The sequence below is a fragment of the Mytilus californianus genome, unplaced genomic scaffold, assembly GCF_021869535.1.
Source record: "Mytilus californianus isolate M0D057914Y unplaced genomic scaffold, xbMytCali1.0.p SCAF_6, whole genome shotgun sequence".
In the NCBI taxonomy this organism is placed as follows: domain Eukaryota; kingdom Metazoa; phylum Mollusca; class Bivalvia; order Mytilida; family Mytilidae; genus Mytilus; species Mytilus californianus.
In genome coordinates, this window is record NW_026262712.1 from 118,829,124 (window position 1) to 118,850,808 (window position 21,685).

Sequence of the window (21,685 nt, forward strand, 5' to 3'; positions counted from 1 at the left end):
AATATCAATATTAAAGTTAGTCAAAACGGATTTCAATTTAAGAAAAATGATATAAAAATCGGACTTTCGAGTGCTCCGTAATCGGCGGAATTTACAATAGAAGAACAATTGCGATATCTGATAGAAACCTTTCTTCTTCTCGATTTTTCATAAAAGTAAAGAATTAAATTATTTTTTTACCTTTGATGGTCATTATTCTTGAAAAAAGATGTAATAGACTGGCAAGTCTTTGATATTTTCTTCTTGTCATTTTCGAGTTGGTCAATTTTTCTTTTTTTCGTCGGCATTTTGCGTGTTGACGATTTACAATATACTATTGGAATGATTCTTTTTTAACGAACGTTATTTTATAAATAACAAATACAATAGAAATGGACATCGTTCACATTTATTTTATAAATTCTATTTTGCATCGTCAGGTGTTAAAAAACAATTCATTTAACTTGGATGTTTGGTACTTCCGGGCAAAGGGATTAGACAGGGTCGTAAATTTCACCTGATTAAGTAATTGACTCTAATCAAATAGGTGATTATATACAGGTAACAAGTGTCAACAATTTTGATCTGTTGTCTTAATGAAGTGTGTGTATAAAGAACTCAACAAAATGGCGACGATATGAGGAAAAAAGATCGTTTTTTTTAAACTTTTTTCAAAAGGGCACAGAGGGGCGCAGGGGCGCTTAAAAAAGGCAGAGGGGCGCAAAATTTCGGGGGCGGGGCGCGGCGCCCCTCCATTTCATGCTAGCTGGAACACTGAGTTAATAGATAGCAGCATGAAATTTTTTTTTTTGTGTTTTTAAGGTAAGTTTGCATTATCAACAGCTATATATTGATTTAGGAGATATTTTGATATGTCACTGATGTTTAAGGTTGTCAGCAAGTGTTTGTACTAGAAAAAGGATAGAAAACTCAAAAGGGGTGGGGGCATGAAAGGACTGTAAGTTATAAAAGACAGAAGAAAAAAATGTTGAACAGGCATACATGTACTAAATGGTACAATATTGAAATAAAAACTTAAAAAGATAATGCTTACTTTGAAATAAAAGAAATAATTAGAATAAATGTTTTCTTCATTGATGACAAAAAATGAAGGAATTTCATAACTTTATATAGTATAAACTCTGAATATTTTAGTTGTATCCTCTTAATATTCAAATTCCTATTTTTTATTCACTTACTTTAAAGGGTTTCTGTTAATGTGAAGAAGAATAATTGACATATTAATAGAATTGACTTCATTTCAAACATCAGTAAAGCTAATGAATTTTTGCATATGGGTCTAAGGTCAAAGACCTTTTTTTTTTTGTTTTAGGGGACCTTTGATTTATGAATGACAAAAGCGCAGGACCTCCCATCCTTAATATTGATGATTTATACAGGGCCTTTGACTTTATGAAGGAGGGTCTTTCGAAAATTTAAATGGTCCTGATAGTCCTGGACCTATCATTCGTTCAATTAAATTTGAACCCCTGCCTAAGATGCCCAACAGACATCCAGCATAAAATCGTCTTCAGTACAGAAGATCTTAGATAATGAAACAGATATATAAGTTATGTTTAGGTCAGGTCACTGATAATTAGCAGTAAAATTGTATGTTTACATCTGAAATCAAAGATATTATCTGATAAATATGGACACATTAAGACTTGGTCAGATCTTTATTGATAGAAAAGAGGTAATTTAGATTTGACCAATGATATACCTGTCTAGACATATATAATGAGAAATCCATTTCTTACTTATCTTATTATATATATTCTATTTCTTATTTTGATTGAAATCACAGAGAAGTTTTATCTACTACTATAGAACAGAAATAGATTTACTGAAACAATACTCCAAGAATTATAGAATTATTTATTTGCTTATTGAATTCTGAAACTTAATAAAAGTTATAAAAGATTGAGTAAACCAGTCTTGGGCATATTTTGGAAAGATTATAGTTTAGAAAATATATAATATTGAATTGGGTCTTTCTTTAAATTACCCAGTCACATTATACAATTCATTAGCCTTTCTTAAATAACTTCCATGGCCAATACAAAATTTTCTTCAGTCAACGCTTTTACATCCCAATGAAATTACCAAAAGTAGCATTTAATTCTTATCTAATGACTAAAATACTGTTCAGGTCATATGCTTTCTCCATTTAAGTTATATTTAGTTAACTTAGGTTTTCATGATGTTTCCTCCTTATAACATTTTCCCTGTAAAACTTACTGGTATTATAAAGAAAGTGATAAATAAGAAGGGGGACAACTTCAGTTTATTTTGACAGTATGATAATATTTTGATAAGAATTATAAAAACATTGATAAATATCTTTATTTAGGTTAATCTACATGTAGTAAACAAAAAGGTAGGTCATGTTGACAGTTTTAAGACATAGATAATTGTATATATTAGGCAGGGTGTGTTGGTAGGAGAGGATGTGACAATTTTTTTAAGAACTAAAATCTGATACAATTGTGAATAAAAGTGATGTGGGTACAAATAGACAGCAATCTAACGACACAAATAAACAAAGAGGTCTACACACAGTCTTCAACAATTGTTAAGCCCTTTTTAAAAGGATTTTACTTAGGTGAAACTAAAAAAATCTAGAATTTAAAATTGATACTATACGTCAGAAGAGCATTAGTTAAGGAACAAAATAAGCCAAAATATTGATAGATTATGGAACTCCTTTTTGAGATATTTGATTTTTTAAAAATTGTGGGAAAAGGCTGATTCAGACTTTTACCTTATATTAGTATTGGCATTATTTGGGTCTCAAATCGTAAGAAAAAAAATCTAGATTCTGTTTAAATTTCGGTAATGACCCTTTTATGAGCTATTGAAGTCTTCTATGAAAAGAAAAGTGGGTGATATGGGGCAAAATATTTTACCCTGTATCTTGGAGTCAGAACATGTTTTCATGATTATAAAAGTTTTTGGCTGTGTTTTTTTTTTAAACAACATAACAGCCATTTGAAATGCAACTTTAATAATCACCATGTTTCTGGAATCTGTTATCACCATGTCAACAGAATGACCCTGAGAACATGCACATGATTTGTAACCCTGAGACTGACATGTACTTATTAATTAAAGGCTTTCAATATTATGAATTTATCAGAAAGAGAATCAGACACACTTCCTATTTTCAATGATTGATCATGTCAGTTTGACAACAAGTTGTATGAACTTTGACCCTAAAGTATACATCCCCCCCCAAAGCTAATACAAACTTGTGAATGATCTATTTCTTTAACTTTTTTAAAATTGTGAATGGGGTTTTAAAGTTAGACAGATAATAAACCTAGTTTAGTTTTACACCAAGGACATTTTATTTCGTTTTCAACAATGTTGTAAAGTCAGGGTAAGTGTGGCTTTTGTTTTGTTCTTTCAATGAAAAACAAAAAGAATTAAAAACTTCTTTTTCTTTTTATTAAAATGTTGATTTCATAATTATAATTGGGGAGTTTACAGACAGAAAACAATGTGTTTATTCTGTGAATAGTATTGTTTGTGTTACCCTCCCATATTGTGATAAATAGATATATATCTTTAGAAACATGAATTCTCTTAGCAAACTCTTATAACATTGGTAAAACATTTGTATTTAATGATACCTGAGGCATTGTGATATGTATAGAGATCTTAATTATGTTTTTATTGTCTTTTACATAACTAAATGTGATTATAGTATATTTATGTATCTAAAAGATAAATCTAAAGTGTTATAATCTAAATTTAATAATCAATTTTACTTCATTCCACAAAAAAAACCTTAAAGGTCAATAATGAGTTGTAAACAAGACCAATTAACCATGAATTATTACCAGATCAATGTAGTATTAGTGTATTTTCACCTACAGGCAATGCATGTTAGTATTTGGTCAAGTTATATTTTGAGGTTTTTCACACATTACTGACTTGAAACTTTGAACCAAAGCTCTCTCCCTAGACTTGCTACATGTCCCTTCCTTATTATTTTTTTTTCAATTTTGCCCCTTTAACAATTTTACTGCTATAATTAAGAGATTACCATTATAGTGACATCTGCAGAGGAAGGCTCTCCAAGGGCAATCAGTATACTGGCAGTTTTCAGTAAACATATTAATTAGTAAGAAAGAAATAAAAGAAAGGGAATTGTAGCAAGTCTACTCTCTCCCAAATGTTACAGTAAATACTAGTATACTCTGAGATCACCTATGTAGAACAGATTTTCTTCACTTAAATTAAAAAGATAAGAACTAGTGATAAAGCTTCTCTGAAGTGACTACATATCAAAATGGGATCATTTGTAAGATAAAATAATCTTAATTAGTTTACTTTAACACCAGTTTACTTGACAAAGTGTGTGAAATTTACAGACTAATTATTTACTATAGCATTCCTTATTCTAATGATCCAAATCTTAACCTTTGACCTCTTTACATGCAAATTTCACTTCCTATTTGACATAGTTTGTTTACAATTTGAAAAGATGTATATTGGATGTGTTGCACAATTTTTCGACAGTGCAGTTATTTCCATTGTTATATATGTTAAATAGTGGTAGTAGTTGCTTTCCATAGATAATTACATTTCATCCACTATTAATTATACCTAACAATTTATCAAGTGCTTACAAAGTGTTTTTGAAGTACACGTTTTGACATTGAGGATGTTAATTTCCCATAATTTTTGATGGATTTTATTCCTTTGTGGATAAAAAAAATTATAGAAAAAGCTATAAACAGTCAATATAAACGTTTAATGGATTTAGTATAATGTGTATTTAAGTTCAATGTTAAGACAGGTATAGGAGTAAGATTTCACAAGGATGGGAGGTTACATTGCTTTAGGCACTTCAAAATTTTTACAGGTGTAGCACTTTAGCTTTTCATCAGCCTCAAGGTGCATTTCTACTCCACAAAAATTTACGTGCAAGTTGTAAAAGATTTTTGTTGCACATCTGTGTAATTGGCTGGTTCACCATCAGAGAATAAGTCAATAACTCTCTTATCTAATTCTAAATCGTACATCTGGATGGTAGCTACAAATATTATGTCTAATATGAAAACTTAATATTGTAAATATTATAGAATATGATATAGAACGTATGGATTTATTGGAAGTCAACCATCCTTAAACAATCCAGACTTTGGTAAATCATTGATAAATATTTAACGAGAGCGATTATTAGTAAGATGTGCAATTCTTCATTGTGAAAGTTTATTTGGATACAAGTTTTTATAAGATTATCGTAAAACATCTGTATTATACAAACATATAGATATCATCTGGTTCACATCACCTGTGATTTATAAATATTGATCAAACAACGTAAACTTATTTTATCATTTCCGTGGATATAGCTTTCTTTCTTCGATCTGTCATGTCTGTGTGAATCAGTTTTTAAAGATAAATTGATCTTGAAATTTACGGAAATTATTCTGGTGTTTTTCAGCTTGATTGAACACTACAAACATAATTTAGATAGATTTTCAGCTACTTTCTTTTGATAGAATGACAGAATTTGAGTGAATTTAAATTAAGTTGGACTGACATTATGAATGTGAATTTTGAAGATAATATATCTTCCTGAGTTAATTGACCACCTGGATAATTTCTGAAGGATAATTAGACAGTTCTTAAAGTAAGTTTTCAGCTAAACATACTGTTTAAGTTCATGAACACCTGAAAAAACAGGAAGAAAATTGATAAAAAAAGTTTACTTCTGAAAGTTTTTATTGTTTTCTCAAGGTTACATTCTTATTATTTTGTTTGTAGCTAAGCTAATCAGCATGTAGTTTTTGTTCACACACTGACATAGCACTTTGATCAACGACGTCAGATTAATTGTAAACAAAAATTGAACTGTTCTTTTTTAAGTTACAACAGATGAAACATAAAAGGTTATCAAAAGAATTATGTTTTTGGCACCTGTACTTGGCTAATTTAAACTTAACTCCTGTACCAAGTCAGGTTTATCATACTCAACTTCCTTTTAATTGGTCAGTTGATTCATCAGTAAAGGTTGGAAGTTTTTGAAGTTTTGGGGTCAGAGATAGAATGATACAGACTTTATATTGACCTTTTATTAAGTCCTTTGCTTTTTGTTTGTATTGTTGGGTTGCTGTCTAATTAACATTTCCCCCCCCCCCCCCCCCCGTTTAATTAGGGTTAAGTAAACTAGTTATTTGTCACATTATTGATGTGATAAAGGTTACACAAGGTTGTGCTATGATTCTTCCTCACAGCTTTCTAAATATAAAAAAATTAAAATCTGTTGTACACTTTTCTCTCAATATTTGATGTACATTTCTGTCTCTACACACTTTTCATTTGTAAAAAAATAGAATTTAGCTAAAAACATACTCAACAGTTGAAAGAATTACTGATATTGCATGTGGGGAAAGATTGACATTATTAGGTGATTACCTGTCAAATTAACTTCCCTACCAAGATGTAATCAGGATTGATATAACACCTTTATCTATGATACTGCCAAAGATTCTGACATACAAAAGTTAGAATATATCAGACAATGTATGTCCTTTTTTACAACAATGTTGAACATTTTATGCCACTTCATTGGTAGTTCTGTTAGAGAAAGTAAGTCCTTCGAATGTTTATACATATTGAATTATTATATCTTTTGTCTTTAGACCTGACCTGCATACCAGGCATTTGCAGTTCAACTGTTGTGTATTCATAGGCTGATTATGAGGGAGGTGGCACATTCCCCCCTTCTGGAGCTTCATATAGGGATAACACAGACATTTTACAAATCCCATTCCTAACATTGCCGTGGTGCCCTTCCCCTCCCTAAAATACAGTTGAACCTGCATATAAAAATAACCATTAGGACTTAGTGAAAACTGACCGTATGAAAGAGGTGTCATTTGAATTGAGGTTCAACCAGAAGAGTCTGACCTCTGACAAGATATGTTTTTGCTTAATAGAGTTGACCTTTATAACATGTTTGACTCTATTTGATAAGCCAGCTACAGTATAATATTGACAAGATCTGATTATTTATTGTAATCAGCCTTTCCTTCTGAATAAATACTAATGTAGTCTCATCAGGTCAGTAGTATTCTGGTTGATATGAAAAATAATCTCCCTTTGGAAATAAATAATTACTTTTAATTTAATAAAGTAATAAAAGAAATGTCATGTGGCTGCAGCTGTACACAATGTGAATTCCCTGAATAGAGAAATGAAACTGTAATACAATATCTACTAGGGAAAAGCAATACAATTAATTGATTTTTAATAAAATGTTAGCCGATTATTAATTTTGATGGATTTAAGTTTTTCTTGTCATTTTATCAATAGTTATTTGGATAATTAGTTGACTTTAAAAGTACCTTGCTTTTATTCCAGTCTAATGCATTTTCTTAACATTGCCTCTAGCATGTAACTGCATAAAACCGTGACGTTTTCTTAATTGTCCACACTGACAGTATGAAAGGAATAAAGGCTCTTAGGATTTAAAATGTATTTAAGTCTTTAAGGTAAAGGTAGGATATGTCTGGTGTTCTATAAAGTAAACTTCTGATGCATGTTGGATATTATAAAAGTTTACTACATATACTTGAACATGTATATATGGAGTTTGGTAAGTAGTCCTGAAGGAGTTAGTACTGGGTCAACTTCACAGGTATGTTGAAGGGGAGAAAACGTGTAATTAATTATCTCTATAAAGTCAAGTGATCTTCGTTTTTTTTTTTATTTTGTTTATAATTAGAATTTAAATGGATTTTGACATCTTTGATAATAAATTCAAGATAACAATCGTTTTCACCTGTCAATGCCATGTGCTGTCCAATGATAATGTCTACTTTATACTTCTTATCCTTACATGTAAAAGTTAAAGAAAAATGTATTTCATGTTAACATATCTTCATTATAGTGATTTCTCTAATGAGAAAACTTAAAATTACAAATATCTTAAATTGAAGTTTTGTACACAATTTTACTTCCATTTTGAATTTGTCTAATATTTGTTCCCATCCTTGGACAGTATTGCTGCAAACAAAACAAATGGAAATCTGAAGTACATGTATAAAATTGAGAATGGAAATGGGGAAGGTGTCAAAGAGACAAAAACCAGACTAAAGAGCTGAAAACAGCCAAAGTCCACAAATGGGTCTTAAACACAGCAAAAAAATCCTGCATGTATATTAAATTTTACAAGATTTTTAAGTGATTGGATGCATCTTATTTTAGAAAATTTTCTTCACGCTAAATGTACAGAGACAAAAGGTCGGTTGTAGTAACAGCTCAATTAAATTTTGTGAAACATACCGTATGGGACTCGACATTTCTTTAAGTTAATTGTGTTGTTGGTTTGCTGTCTCATTGAAGTATACCACACATCTCCTTAAATGTTCATACGAAAAAAAGTAAAATTTAGAAGATTCTTTAGGCTGAGCATAGTTTGTTCTATCATTTTTGTTTTCAAATATTTGTAAACTATTGTGAAGTTTTGGATTTTATTCCTCTACAACTTTGATTGATTTGACCTTCCGACTGTTTAGGATTGTTACTGATGAGTGTAATATAAAATCATAAGCCTTGGTATCTTTGGTCAATGTGTAATGCTTTTTCCAAAAAGTTTGTTTTTATAATTGTGAGTTTTAAATCCTCCAGAACAAAAAGTTAACAAACAAACAAACAAACATCAGCAGTAATCAACGACATGATGTTAATAAGGATGTTATACCAAAAAAAATGCGGGGGAAAAAACCGTGTTGAAAACGGAATGACACAGGAAATCGTAACATTTCCTCCCTAACATTTGAAACATCAAGTGAATAAAAGAGATTATATCTAGCAGTTAATTATAAAGTAAGTTTTAATTGATTATAGATTTATTTGATCTTTTACACTTAAATATCACATTTATTAGTTTTAACCTGGGTCTCCAGGAAATAGATGATGTCAAGGTAGAATCTATTTTGCAGCAATACCAAGTATATTTTTCATTGAAACTCAGTAATCTGATAGTCATATGACAATGCCATCATGTGACTAAAAAAATTATTTTTTATTTTTTATTATCCAGGGAAGCACAAAGACTATATAACAGGGTATGCTTCCATGATATTAAGTCTTTTGATGCTACATGCTTCATCGGCATGGGTTGTACAGTGCAAATTTAATGGGATTTTTTTTTAGCAGTAATGTTTACAATATTATAGTATGTGCAGAAGCCAAATATTATATGTGGGTATAATGTTATACTAATCACCCCTTCCTGATCGTCCACCAAATGACATGTTATTATTATATCATTAACAAGCTTGTGGTATGATTGCCAATGAGACAACAACCCAACTGAGTCCAAATGACTGGATTTAAGTAATTAGATCAGCCTTCAACAATGAGTAAAACCCATACACATCTCTTTTGTGTAAAGAAGTGGCGGTTGATATATTACTTAGACAGTACAGTAACCCAAAATTAACGATGTCTTTTGAAAGATGCAATATAAATGCATACTTTGAATTTTCTTGTCAATGTTTATTTTCAGATAAGTCAGGATTTCTGGATAAAGTTTCCAAAAATCTATTTATGTTGGAAGATAAATGTTGGTTCTGACAGTTTACATGTGTAACAAATTAGCTAATTTTGTAAAATACCGTTGATGTAAAGAACCATTATAAAGTCTATTTATCATAGTCTGTCAGTTTGGTTCAGATGAGGTGATTTCTTACCAAGGATAAGCTATATTTGGCTATGGGAAGAAGTATTGAAATACTATTGACTTTATGCTTGACAGGGTAGTATTGCTTATCTCTTGAATAAGATAAACTCAAAATGTCCAATTTTGCACAACTAATGTTAAGTAGTCTAATTTCTCTTAACATTGTTTCCTGAAAAGAAGGATACTAAAACAATTCAATTCATGAGAGCAAAATGTAAGGGAGGCTTGAGGAGTACCATTATTTGTCATGATTTCTATAATTATTTATTCATAAATACAGTAGATTATACCGTAAAAACAGCTAATGGCATGCTCAGTTTTAACCAGTATTATTGTGTAGTTCTTCCATTGACTGAACAGGTACTGCCTGTAGAGCCTATGTAAATGTTAACCAAGTTCCATTGACAGGATTTCAGTAAGGAGGAGTAGACCTTCATATCTTATCATAATATTATCATTGACAGGACTTTAGTAAGGAGGAGTAGACCTTCATATCTTATCATAATATTACCATTGACAGGACTTTAGTAAGGAGGAGTAGACCTTCATATCTTATCATAATATTATCATTGACAGGACTTTAGTAAGGAGGAGTACACCTTCATATCTTATCATAATATTACCATTGACAGGACTTTAGTAAGGAGGAGTACACCTTCATATCTTATCATAATATTACCATTGACAGGACTTTAGTAAGGAGGAGTAGACCTTCATATCTTATCATAATATTACCATTGACAGGACTTTAGTAAGGAGGAGTAGACCTTCATATCTTATCATAATATTACCATTGACAGGACTTTAGTAAGGAGGAGTAGACCTTCATATCTTATCATAATATTACCATTGACAGGACTTTAGTAAGGAGGAGTAGACCTTCATATCTTATCATAATATTACCATTGACAGGACTTTAGTAAGGAGGAGTAGACCTTCATATCTTATCATAATATTACCATTGACAGGACTTTAGTAAGGAGGAGTAGACCTTCATATCTTATCATAATATTACCATTGACAGGACTTTAGTAAGGAGGAGTAGACCTTCATATCTTATCATAATATTACCATTGACAGGACTTTAGTAAGGAGGAGTAGACCTTCATATCTTATCATAATATTACCATTGACAGGACTTCAGTAAGGAGGAGTAGACCTTCATATCTTATCATAATATTACCATTGACAGGACTTCAGTAAGGAGGAGTAGATCTTCCTATCTTATCATAATATTACCATTGACAGGACTTCAGTAAGGAGGAGTAGATCTTCCTATCTTATCATAATATTATCATTGACAGGACTTCAGTAAGGAGGAGTAGACCTTCCTATCTTATCATATTATTACCATTGACAGGACTTTAGTAAGGAGGAGTAGATCTTCCTATCTTATCATAATATTATCATTGACAGGACTTTAGTAAGGAGGAGTAGACCTTCCTATCTTATCATATTATTACCATTGACAGGACTTTAGTGAGGAGGAGTAGACCTTCCTATCTTATCATAATATTATCATTGACAGGACTTTAGTAAGGAGGAGTAGACCTTCCTATCTTATCATAATATTATCATTGACAGGACTTTAGTAAGGAGGAGTAGACCTTCCTATCTTATCATATTATTACCATTGACAAGACTTAAATAAGGAGGAGTAGACCTTCATATCTTATCATAATATTATCATTGACAGGACTTTAGTAAGGAGGAGTAGACCTTCCTATCTTATCATAATATTATCATTGACAGGACTTTAGTAAGGAGGAGTAGACCTTCCTATCTTATCATAATATTATCATTGACAGGACTTTAGTAAGGAGGAGTAGACCTTCATATCTTATCATAATATTATCATTGACAGGACTTTAGTAAGGAGGAGTAACCTTCATATCTTATCATAATATTATCATTGACAGGACTTTAGTAAGGAGGAGTAAACCTTCATATCTTATCATAATATTACCATTGACAGGACTTTAGTAAGGAGGAGTAAACCTTCATATCTTATCATAATATTATCATTGACAGGACTTTAGTAAGGAGGAGTAGACCTTCATATCTTATCATAATATTACCATTGACAGGACTTTAGTAAGGAGGAGTAGACCTTCATATCTTATCATAATATTACCATTGACAGGACTTTAGTTAGGAGGAGTAGACCTTCATATCTTATCATAATATTATCATTGACAGGTCTTTAGTAAGGAGGAGTAGACCTTCATATCTTATCATGATATTATCATTGACAGGACTTTAGTAAGGAGGAGTAGACCTTCATATCTTATAATATTATCATTGACAGGACTTTAGTAAGGAGGAGTAGACCTTCATATCTTATAATATTATCATTGACAGGACTTTAGTAAGGAGGAGTAGACCTTCATATCTTATCATAATATTATCATTGACAGGACTTTAGTTAGGAGGAGTAGACCTTCATATCTTATCATAATATTATCATTGACAGGACTTTGGTAAGGAGGAGTAAACCTTCATATCTTATCATAATATTATCATTGACAGGACTTTAGTAAGGAGGAGTAGACCTTCATATCTTATCATAATATTACCATTGACAGGACTTTAGTAAGGAGGAGTAGACCTTCATATCTTATCATAATATTATCATTGACAGGACTTTAGTAAGGAGGAGTAGACCTTCATATCTTATCATATTATTACCATTAACAGGACTTTAGTAAGGAGGAGTAGACCTTCATATCTTATCATAATATTACCATTAACAGGACTTTAGTAAGGAGGAGTAGACCTTCCTATCTTATCATAATATTACCATTGACAGGACTTTAGTAAGGAGGAGTAGACCTTCATATCTTATCATAATATTATCATTGACAGGACTTTAGTAAGGAGGAGTAGACCTTCATATCTTATCATAATATTATCATTGACAGGACTTTAGTAAGGAGGAGTAACCTTCATATCTTATCATAATATTATCATTGACAGGACTTTAGTAAGGAGGAGTAAACCTTCATATCTTATCATAATATTACCATTGACAGGACTTTAGTAAGGAGGAGTAAACCTTCATATCTTATCATAATATTATCATTGACAGGACTTTAGTAAGGAGGAGTAGACCTTCATATCTTATCATAATATTACCATTGACAGGACTTTAGTAAGGAGGAGTAGACCTTCATATCTTATCATAATATTACCATTGACAGGACTTTAGTTAGGAGGAGTAGACCTTCATATCTTATCATAATATTATCATTGACAGGTCTTTAGTAAGGAGGAGTAGACCTTCATATCTTATCATAATATTATCATTGACAGGACTTTAGTAAGGAGGAGTAGACCTTCATATCTCATCATATTATTACCATTGACAGGACTTTAGTAAGGAGGAGTAGACCTTCATATCTTATCATAATATTATCATTGACAGGACTTTAGTAAGGAGGAGTAGACCTTCATATCTTATCATAATATTATCATTGGCAGGACTTTAGTAAGGAGGAGTAGATCTTCATATCTTATCATAATATTATCATTGACAGGACTTTAGTAAGGAGGAGTAGACCTTCATATCTTATCATATTATTATCATTGACAGGACTTTAGTAAGGAGGAGTAGACCTTCATATCTTATCATAATATTATCATTGACAGGATTTCAGTAAGGAGGAGTAGACCTTCATATCTTATCATAATATTATCATTGACAGGATTTCAGTAAGGAGGAGTAAACCTTCATATCTTATCATAATATTATCATTGACAGGACTTTAGTAAGGAGGAGTAGACCTTCATATCTCATCATAATATTATCATTGACAGGACTTTAGTAAGGAGGAGTAGACCTTCATATCTTATCATAATATTATCATTGACAGGATTTCAGTAAGGAGGAGTAGACCTTCATATCTTATCATACTATTACCACTTACAGTGGATTTATAATTATTTGTTGAATAAACATAACTTCCTATTACAATAAGGTTTTAGTCCATTTAAAACTGTTTTATGTCAATAAAGAGATGATCAAATAAACTGTTTGAAGTCAATAATATAATTAAAGAGATGATCCAATATTTTGTTGTTATTCTGCAGAAGTGTAAATGATTTGGCATATTACATATGTATTTACTTTAATATAGAGATAACTGTTTTACTTTATTTATTAAGATTCGATAGTTTTCACAAAGTAGGAAGGGATTGGGTTCTATTTAATGTTGACTATGTAAACACAAACACTCATCATGCAATAATGGTGGGGAGGACAATAGACGAGTGTGCATCAGATGACAGTCCCAAAACTACTGGGAAATAACCATTTAGATTAAAGGAACAAACTTCTATGTCATTTGGTCTCTTAAGTGGAGAGTTGTCTCATTCAGGTCTTCTTATTTTTATGAAGTTTTTATTGTCATTCTTCATCATAAGTCACTGGATGAGTTTTCATCAATGAGCTGACAACCGCTTTTAGTTATAGTACTGAGATCAATACTATGTTTAAGATAGACAGAGTATCTACAGTTAACAAGTATTAAATATAGATGAGATGTTAGTTTTATGTCATTGAGATTCTCAGCTGCAACCCAACATCACATAAGAAAGGAAAACCAAAGACATTGTATTTTAGTAAAAGAGCATTAACTTGAGAAGAGAAATTCTGTATGTACAGTGCTGGGTCATATGTACATTATTATGTTAAATTTCTTGTGTAATTTAATGTCTTTGACATGTGACCCTTCATTAATATTCACTACCTTGTTACTGTTGATGGGCAGTTCACCAAGTTTTACATAAATCTGTTTTACCCTCAAGGTGTTTTATTTATATAGTTGACATGGAGTTAGGAGGTAATTATTGATTGATTGATTGACAGGTAAAACTACCTGTCATAAACAACTAAGTTAGTTAATTACCTGTCCTGTTTACATTAGAAATTAATTTTTAATCACAAATCTCATAAGGTATGACAAATTGATCAGCCAAAGTTAGAATGTATTGTTAATACCTTGTTCCTTAACTTAGTGCTTTTCATTAGGATGTTCAAACCCAGCCAGGAGTTCAATGAATCTTTTCACTTAGAAAATTATGCAGGAAGTAATTAAAATTTGACTTTTTAATTGGACAACAACCATATAATATACTGCAATATTCTGTCTGATAAAGGTTCTTGTCCACTTGCTGAAAAGTAAACAAAAAAGTTGAGTTCTCTATAATATCAGTAAATTTGGTGAGTAGATACATGTATAACATAGATAGCCCACGTAAAAGATTGATATAGTGAAGTCAGTTGAGAGGATATACATGTAATAGGAAGAACATTTGGTTAATCTTTAAAGGGTCTGATGAAATTTACTACATAAAGTGCAGTTGTACAAACTGGTATGACGAAACAATATTATCTTTAAAAAAAGAAAAGCCCTTTAGGCCATATTTTACCTAGCAAAGCCTAACCGAAAAGAAATTTGTACTATTAGGATTTATAGAAATAATCATACATGCATGCAGCTACACAATACTAGACTCTGGAATGACTGCATGACTCGAAGGAAGGACTGTCAGATACAATCAAATTATTGGGAGCATAAAAAGGAACAGGCATTAACATTACATTCTTTAAAATATGAATAAAACTTCAAACACTAAAGACAATTTAATTGATCTTAATATTTTTCATTTGTTTTGTCATGGGATACATGAATATTGTCTTCAAGAATGTACTTTACAAGTTAATTAAATTCTGGTGTACATGAGAGAGATCTGAGTAGCTGATGAAATGATTCACTGTTGGTCTGGTTTGTTTTATAGAATGTTACCCAGTAATCATATGATGAATAATTGTAATGGAAAATTGATCCTTGGAGACATTCAAATTAGATAATAGATAATAAAAACTCATAATCCGTGACATATTTTACCAAGATGATATAGGAAGAAGTCTTCATTACAGAAGAAAAATCAATAAACAAGTGTATCCCAAACTTTCTATGTTCTATCTTTCCCATATATTCACAGGGAGAGGGTTTGGAGCCCGCAAACACTGTTTAACCCTGCCACATTCTGTATGTGCTTGTCTCCAAGTCAGGAGCCTGTAATGAAGTGGTTGTTTGTTGCTGTATATCATATTTGTTTTTATACGCCCGTTCCGTTGACCGTCTGTCCATCCGTCGTCAACATGTCGGACATTAATTCAAAAACACTTTAACCAATATGCATGAAACTTTGGTGAATTGTTTATATCTATTGATGTGAGCTCCCTTTTGTTTATTATAAATTTCAGATTTACCGTTTCCGAGTTTTGGGGTTTTATTCATTAAAAAAGGTTTTTTTTTCCAGATTTCGGACAATAACTCAAAAACAATTTCACCAATTTGCATGAAACTTTTGTGAATTGTTTATATCTATTGACCTGAGCTCCCTTTCATTTTTTATAAATTTCGGATTTACTGTTTCCAAGTTTTGGGGTTTTATTCATTAAAAAAGGGGGGATTTTCCAGTTTTCGGACAATAACTCAAAAATGCTTTCAGCATTTTTTATGAAACTTTGGTAAGTTGTTTATATCTATCTTTGTAAGCTCCTTTTTGATTTTTATAAATTTTGGATTTTACTTTTCCGAGTTATAAGATTTTATTTGTTTATAGTCTTGACAACAGATTTACTAAGTATTGCGCAACAGCACAGTGTATTGCACAACAGCAAGAAATCTTTAATTGAATATAAATTCAATTCATATAACCAATTTCAAATTCTTTGACTACATTTATTCAGAAACCTATAATATGTCAAATATTTAATTACATTCCAAATTCAGACCTGTATCAAGCTTGAATATTGTGTCCATTTTTGCCCCAACTGTTCAGGGTTGGACCTCTGCAGGAGTATCCAGCTGCGCTCAGCGAAGCAGTTTATTCATTTATTATTTTGTATGTAAATCAGGCAGTTAGTTTTCTTGTTTGAATTGTTTTACATATGTCATTTTGGGGACTTTATATCTCTCTGTGTGGTATGGGTGTTCCTCATTGTTGGTTACCATAGAATGACCCATAGTTGCTTTAACATCATTTTGTCTCTGAAAAATTAGAGTTGTCTCATTGTCAATCATACCACATCTTCTTACATATACAGTAAGTCCTTTCAAGTTTCCAATTGGGTAACATTATTTGTTGCTATAACAGAACCTCCAATAAGATAACATTATTTGTTGCTATAACAGAACCTCCAGTAAGATAACATTATTTGTTGCTATAACAGAACCTCCAATAAGGTAACATTATTTGTTGCTATAACAGAACCTCCAATAAGATAACATTATTTGTTGCTATAACAGAACCTCCAGTAAGATAACATTATTTGTTGCTATAACAGAACCTCCAATAAGATAACATTATTTGTTGCTATAACAGAACCTCCAATAAGGTAACATTATTTGTTGCTATAACAGAACCTCCAATAAGATAACATTATTTGTTGCTATAACAGAACCTCCAATAAGATAACATTATTTGTTGCTATAACAGAACCTCCAATAAGGTAACATTATTTGTTGCTATAACAGAACCTCCAATAAGATAACATTATTTGTTGCTATAACAGAACCTCCAATAAGATAACATTATTTGTTGCTATAACAGAACCTCCAATAAGATAACATTATTTGTTGCTATAACAGAACCTCCAATAAGATAACATTATTTGTTGCTATAACAGAACCTCCAATAAGATAACATTATTTGTTGCTATAACAGAACCTCCAATAAGATAACATTATTTGTTGCTATAACAAAATGTCAAGCACATATGTATGTTAACCAAGTAATGTTAGGTACAAAAATCATATAACAAGTGCAAATATAAAGATTCATGATAGTGGACTGTGGTATTCTGTTTTTTGTGTCTCATTTTCTAAAAATATGTAATCGTAAGCCATTTAGTTAAATACATAATCATTGATCGTTAAGTTTAATCAATTTAACCTGATCAGTCTTGTTTGGCATACTAATTATGTTAATAACCATGTTAACCCCTTATTGATACATACAATTTACCATTTATCCCCCCTTTTTTTTTAACTCTCCTGTATTACTATATAACAGTTTTGAGTATAACAGTTCTGTCTTAAACATTTAATAAAAAGCATTTAATGGATGTAATTTATATAAATAACACTGAGAGTAAATAAGATACGTACATAAGAAGTAAATGTGTTTTGACTTTGATTATGTGTTTATTGTATGATGAATGGACTTAATTATGACTTTTATAGGTCTATAAAACTTAACAAAGCTATAGGTTACTGACTGGAGGAGAAATAACACTTTGTGGATGAAAACATCTCTCTTTAATGCTTTCCTTTATATTGTATACTCTTCATTGGTTTGTTTTGTTACCACATGTACATACTTTAATGTTTGTTATAACTGGATTCTATGATACATAAATACTGAAGCAGCAAATGTTATGTATACAGACAAATCTATTGCATGTCTCAAGTTTACTTCAACTTCAAGAAAAGTAGAATAAAAGGGTAAATATGTCAATGTGACAGCAACCCAACAACAAATAGACTACCAGATCAAAGTAAAAATACTGGTTTTTGTGTTGCACTTACAGATAATTAGGTCATTTTAATGGGAACCACTAGCAAAGACATATTTCATTTTAATGGAGATTATTCTGCCCTTCCCTTCAGTCGACTCATTGTCTATTGACCTCGAATAAATTTCAAAATTTAAATTATACTATTGAAAATAAGCACAAGCAATACATTTCTCTGTGTCAACAGTATCCTTGATTTTAGATTTGGTCATTTTAGATATTGTTTTTGTCCTCTGAATTGCTTAAAATCCATGTTATTTGGACTCTGTTGGCAGTCATACCACATTTCCTTATTTAACGTTCCTGATTCAGTATATCATAAAAGGTTGAAAAAAATGTGATATTTGAATATTTGTTCTCTTTCTGTATGCATGCTGTTTCCATAGTTATAATTTTCATGTTAAAGTGCACACACTCTGTGTTAATGTCTGTCTAAAACAAAAGTCTTGTAGTAAACTCTCTAACAACAAATTACTTCACAGCTTCTACAGACTGTTCCTATGTTAAAGTAAGGTTCAGTTATCTCAGCACTTAGAAGAAAATCAGTTACATTTCATTACCTGTAACTCTAAACCTAGCTTTATTCTTCCCAATAGTTCTAGTAAATGGTCTGAAAGTAATAAAATGTTTTTTTCTTCCTTTTCATTGTGACCATTCAGTTTCATATTCAGTATATATCCTTTTCATGGACAGGGATTTGAATGATATTAATTTATTATAAAGCATTGTTTTATAGTTATTAAGAAATTAATGTGATCTCTATATTCACGATTTATTTCAGAGGTTAATAATATTTTTGTTTCCTCTGAACTGCTTTTAATTAAGAAATCAAGCAATATGCAGGCAAAAGGTTTTTTTTTTAATTTTTAATGGTAAGTTATATAAGCTTGTGGTGAAGTAGTTCTTGTATCAGTATGACTTTTATCTTCTTCAAAGTAGAACATCTACTGAAGTAAGCTAGGGAAATGACATTACTTTCGGAATTGCTAATGAAAGGGAACATAGTTTTAGAATAGAAGTTATTCAAAGGCTGTAACATGTAATGACTATAAGATAAGAATGAAATAGTCAATCCCTTTTCCTAACTGATTTATGTTTTACTGGTGGAATAGTTTTATTACATGTAATCCCTTGTCATATAATATAAAGAGAAAAGCCATGTTTATAACAGAACTTAAACATGTTATGTAATTGTGTAATCAATAATTCAAATCGGAAGGATTGTTCTGATAATTGAGTTTTACTTTGATGGGGGAGTTTGATGTTAAAATAATAGTAACAGTATCTAAATTATATGTACTTTATCGTACATAATTACTACAATATTAGTACATTGATTTGTTTTTTATAAATGTTTAAGTTTAATGGAGAGGACAGACTATCCTATGTTAAGAATGTTATATGCAGGATATCAGCCTTTACCCTTCTTCTGTTCTTCTAATTTGCTGCTGGGACATCGGAGGGGGGGGGGGCTTCTGGGGGTTGAAACCCCCCCTCCTTTTTTTATGACAATCAATGCATTTGAATGGGGACATATGGTTGGAACCCCCCCCCCCCCCCTTATCCTGGGTTGGGATTACCCCCACCCCCTTTTAAAAATGACGATCCACCCCTGGATATGGGAGTTCTATGTTGCAACTATTTCTCATACATGAAGAATGTTTTTTTCCAGAATGTTGCCTTTTTCCCATACAATGATGTTTCTGTGAAATATACAAGAAAGCCATCAACATAGACTGCTCCGGTCACTTTGACCATTTGATAACAGGTGTATAATGTATTGGAGATCTAAAATACTGACACAGAGTGAATTGAATTACTTTAACCCAGACTGTATATTTAAAAAAAAACATTTTTTTGATTTGTTATTTTGAACTCATAAATAATGCATGGCTGATTGGTTGGTTCCTTGAAGAGATATAATAGGCAGATGTGTTTGATGTTATCATTCAATAAGATAGATTTGTATAGAAATCAAAAAGATATACATCATTTTCATCTGGTTATCTTGTTCAAACATCTAAAAGTCAAACTTTCAATCTCTGTGTTAACAGAAAGTTTTTGAATTTTTGTTAAATTGTCGATCTTGAATACAGTATCAATGAATCGTGTGGTTTTTATTAAAAGAAAGATTAGGCTTATTTTGTAGAGTAAAGAAGATTGATGGAAACATCTACTGAGAGTTAGAACAGTGACAGTAGAATGAGGTTTTTAGTGGGGCGTTGGCATTGCTCAGTCTTTAGTTGTCTATGTAATGGTTGGTGTAGTTGTTTGTCTTTTCATTTGTCATGGCATTGTCAGTTTCTCTTGACCTTTGAGTGTTGGTCAGTTTCTCTTGACCTTTGAGTTTTGGTCAGTTTCTCTTGACTTTTGAGTTTTGGTCAGTTTCTCTTGACCTTTGAGTGTTGGTCAGTTTCTCTTGAACTTTTAGTTTTGGTCAGTTTCTCTTGACCTTTGAATTTTGGTCAGTTTCTCTTGACCTTTGAGTTTTGAATGTTCCCTTGGTATCTTCAGTTTCTTTTTGTTTTAATAAAACCAGACTTCTTGTTATAAAACCAGACTTCTTGTAATAAAACCAGACTTCTTGTAATAAATTCATTTTTAGTGTCTAAATAATCATGCAAGAAGGGTTTTATGTCATATTATATGCATTTTTGATATTTAAATTTGTTTAACAGGGTTTTTATAACCCATCTTTATAGATTAGGGGTACTTTGAAAACAATTAGGTTATCACTCAAGCATGTTATGTTCACTAAAGTTTTTGCCATTAGTAGTAATTGTGTGAAGTGGATCTTAATTTTGCCTATATATTGAAGTATTTCAGATTAACTTGGCATTATAATGATTCATAAGTTAGAGTAAAATCTATACTGATGTTTCTTGAATGTTCACAGAAGAAAACTAAATGTTGCATGCTCCTTTCAAAATGATTTTGTGATAAAAATAATAATATTAAACTAACTGATCACTTATTTGTTTAGTGGTTACAAAGTGCAAGCTGCATTTTCAAAAAGATATATATATATCTAATAACCATATGTAAAAAGAAGATATATTTTTTAAATCCTGAATTTTATCCAGTTTTAGAAAATAATTGCCAGGTGTGCATCAATATAAAGTGTCTGAGAAATAATTTATTTTATGAAATATATATATGCATTTATTTTGAAATCTATTAACTGATTATTTGGTACAACTTCTTCAGGTCATTTTATAAAGGCAGGTACTTTTCCTTTTCTGTTTGAGAAAGATCAAGACCTTGACAAAATCTCATATATGAATGAGGTTTAAAGAAGTTTTTTGAAAATAAGATCAACAAATAAGCTGTACTGTGGATTCATTTATTTTCGTGGATACCAATTTTCGTGGATTGAAGAAAATTTGTATTTTGGTGGATATTTGATTCGTGGT

At 31.0% G+C, this 21,685-nt stretch overlaps 1 protein-coding gene and 2 long non-coding RNA genes across 37 annotated transcripts in view; 1 reads left to right on the forward strand and 2 right to left on the reverse strand.

Moving 5' to 3' along the window:
- LOC127704561 (ankyrin repeat and sterile alpha motif domain-containing protein 1B-like) overlaps positions 1-21,685 on the forward strand; it is a 121,453-nt gene that overhangs the window by 46,216 nt on the left and 53,552 nt on the right. The gene's annotated exons all lie outside the window — the stretch shown is intronic.
- On the reverse strand, positions 10,028-13,583 carry LOC127704576 (uncharacterized). 7 transcript variants are annotated; one of them, XR_007983384.1, is made up of 7 exons: positions 13,413-13,583; positions 13,245-13,300; positions 12,741-12,852; positions 12,182-12,349; positions 11,684-11,795; positions 10,341-10,788; positions 10,028-10,228 (listed from the first exon to the last, which is right to left on the reverse strand). It is a non-coding gene; the product is annotated as an uncharacterized LOC127704576 (long non-coding RNA). The 7 variants fall into 7 exon arrangements; XR_007983389.1 differs by having other exon boundaries at positions 12,182-12,293; positions 12,685-12,852; XR_007983388.1 differs by having other exon boundaries at positions 11,684-11,739; positions 12,685-12,852.
- Positions 16,819-17,481, reverse strand: LOC127704581 (uncharacterized). Of its 3 annotated transcripts, none has more exons than XR_007983394.1 (3): positions 17,122-17,481; positions 16,970-17,007; positions 16,819-16,893 (listed from the first exon to the last, which is right to left on the reverse strand). It is a non-coding gene; the product is annotated as an uncharacterized LOC127704581 (long non-coding RNA). The 3 variants fall into 3 exon arrangements; XR_007983396.1 differs by lacking the exon at positions 16,970-17,007 and adding an exon at positions 17,046-17,083; XR_007983395.1 differs by lacking the exon at positions 16,819-16,893 and adding an exon at positions 17,046-17,083 and having other exon boundaries at positions 16,917-17,007.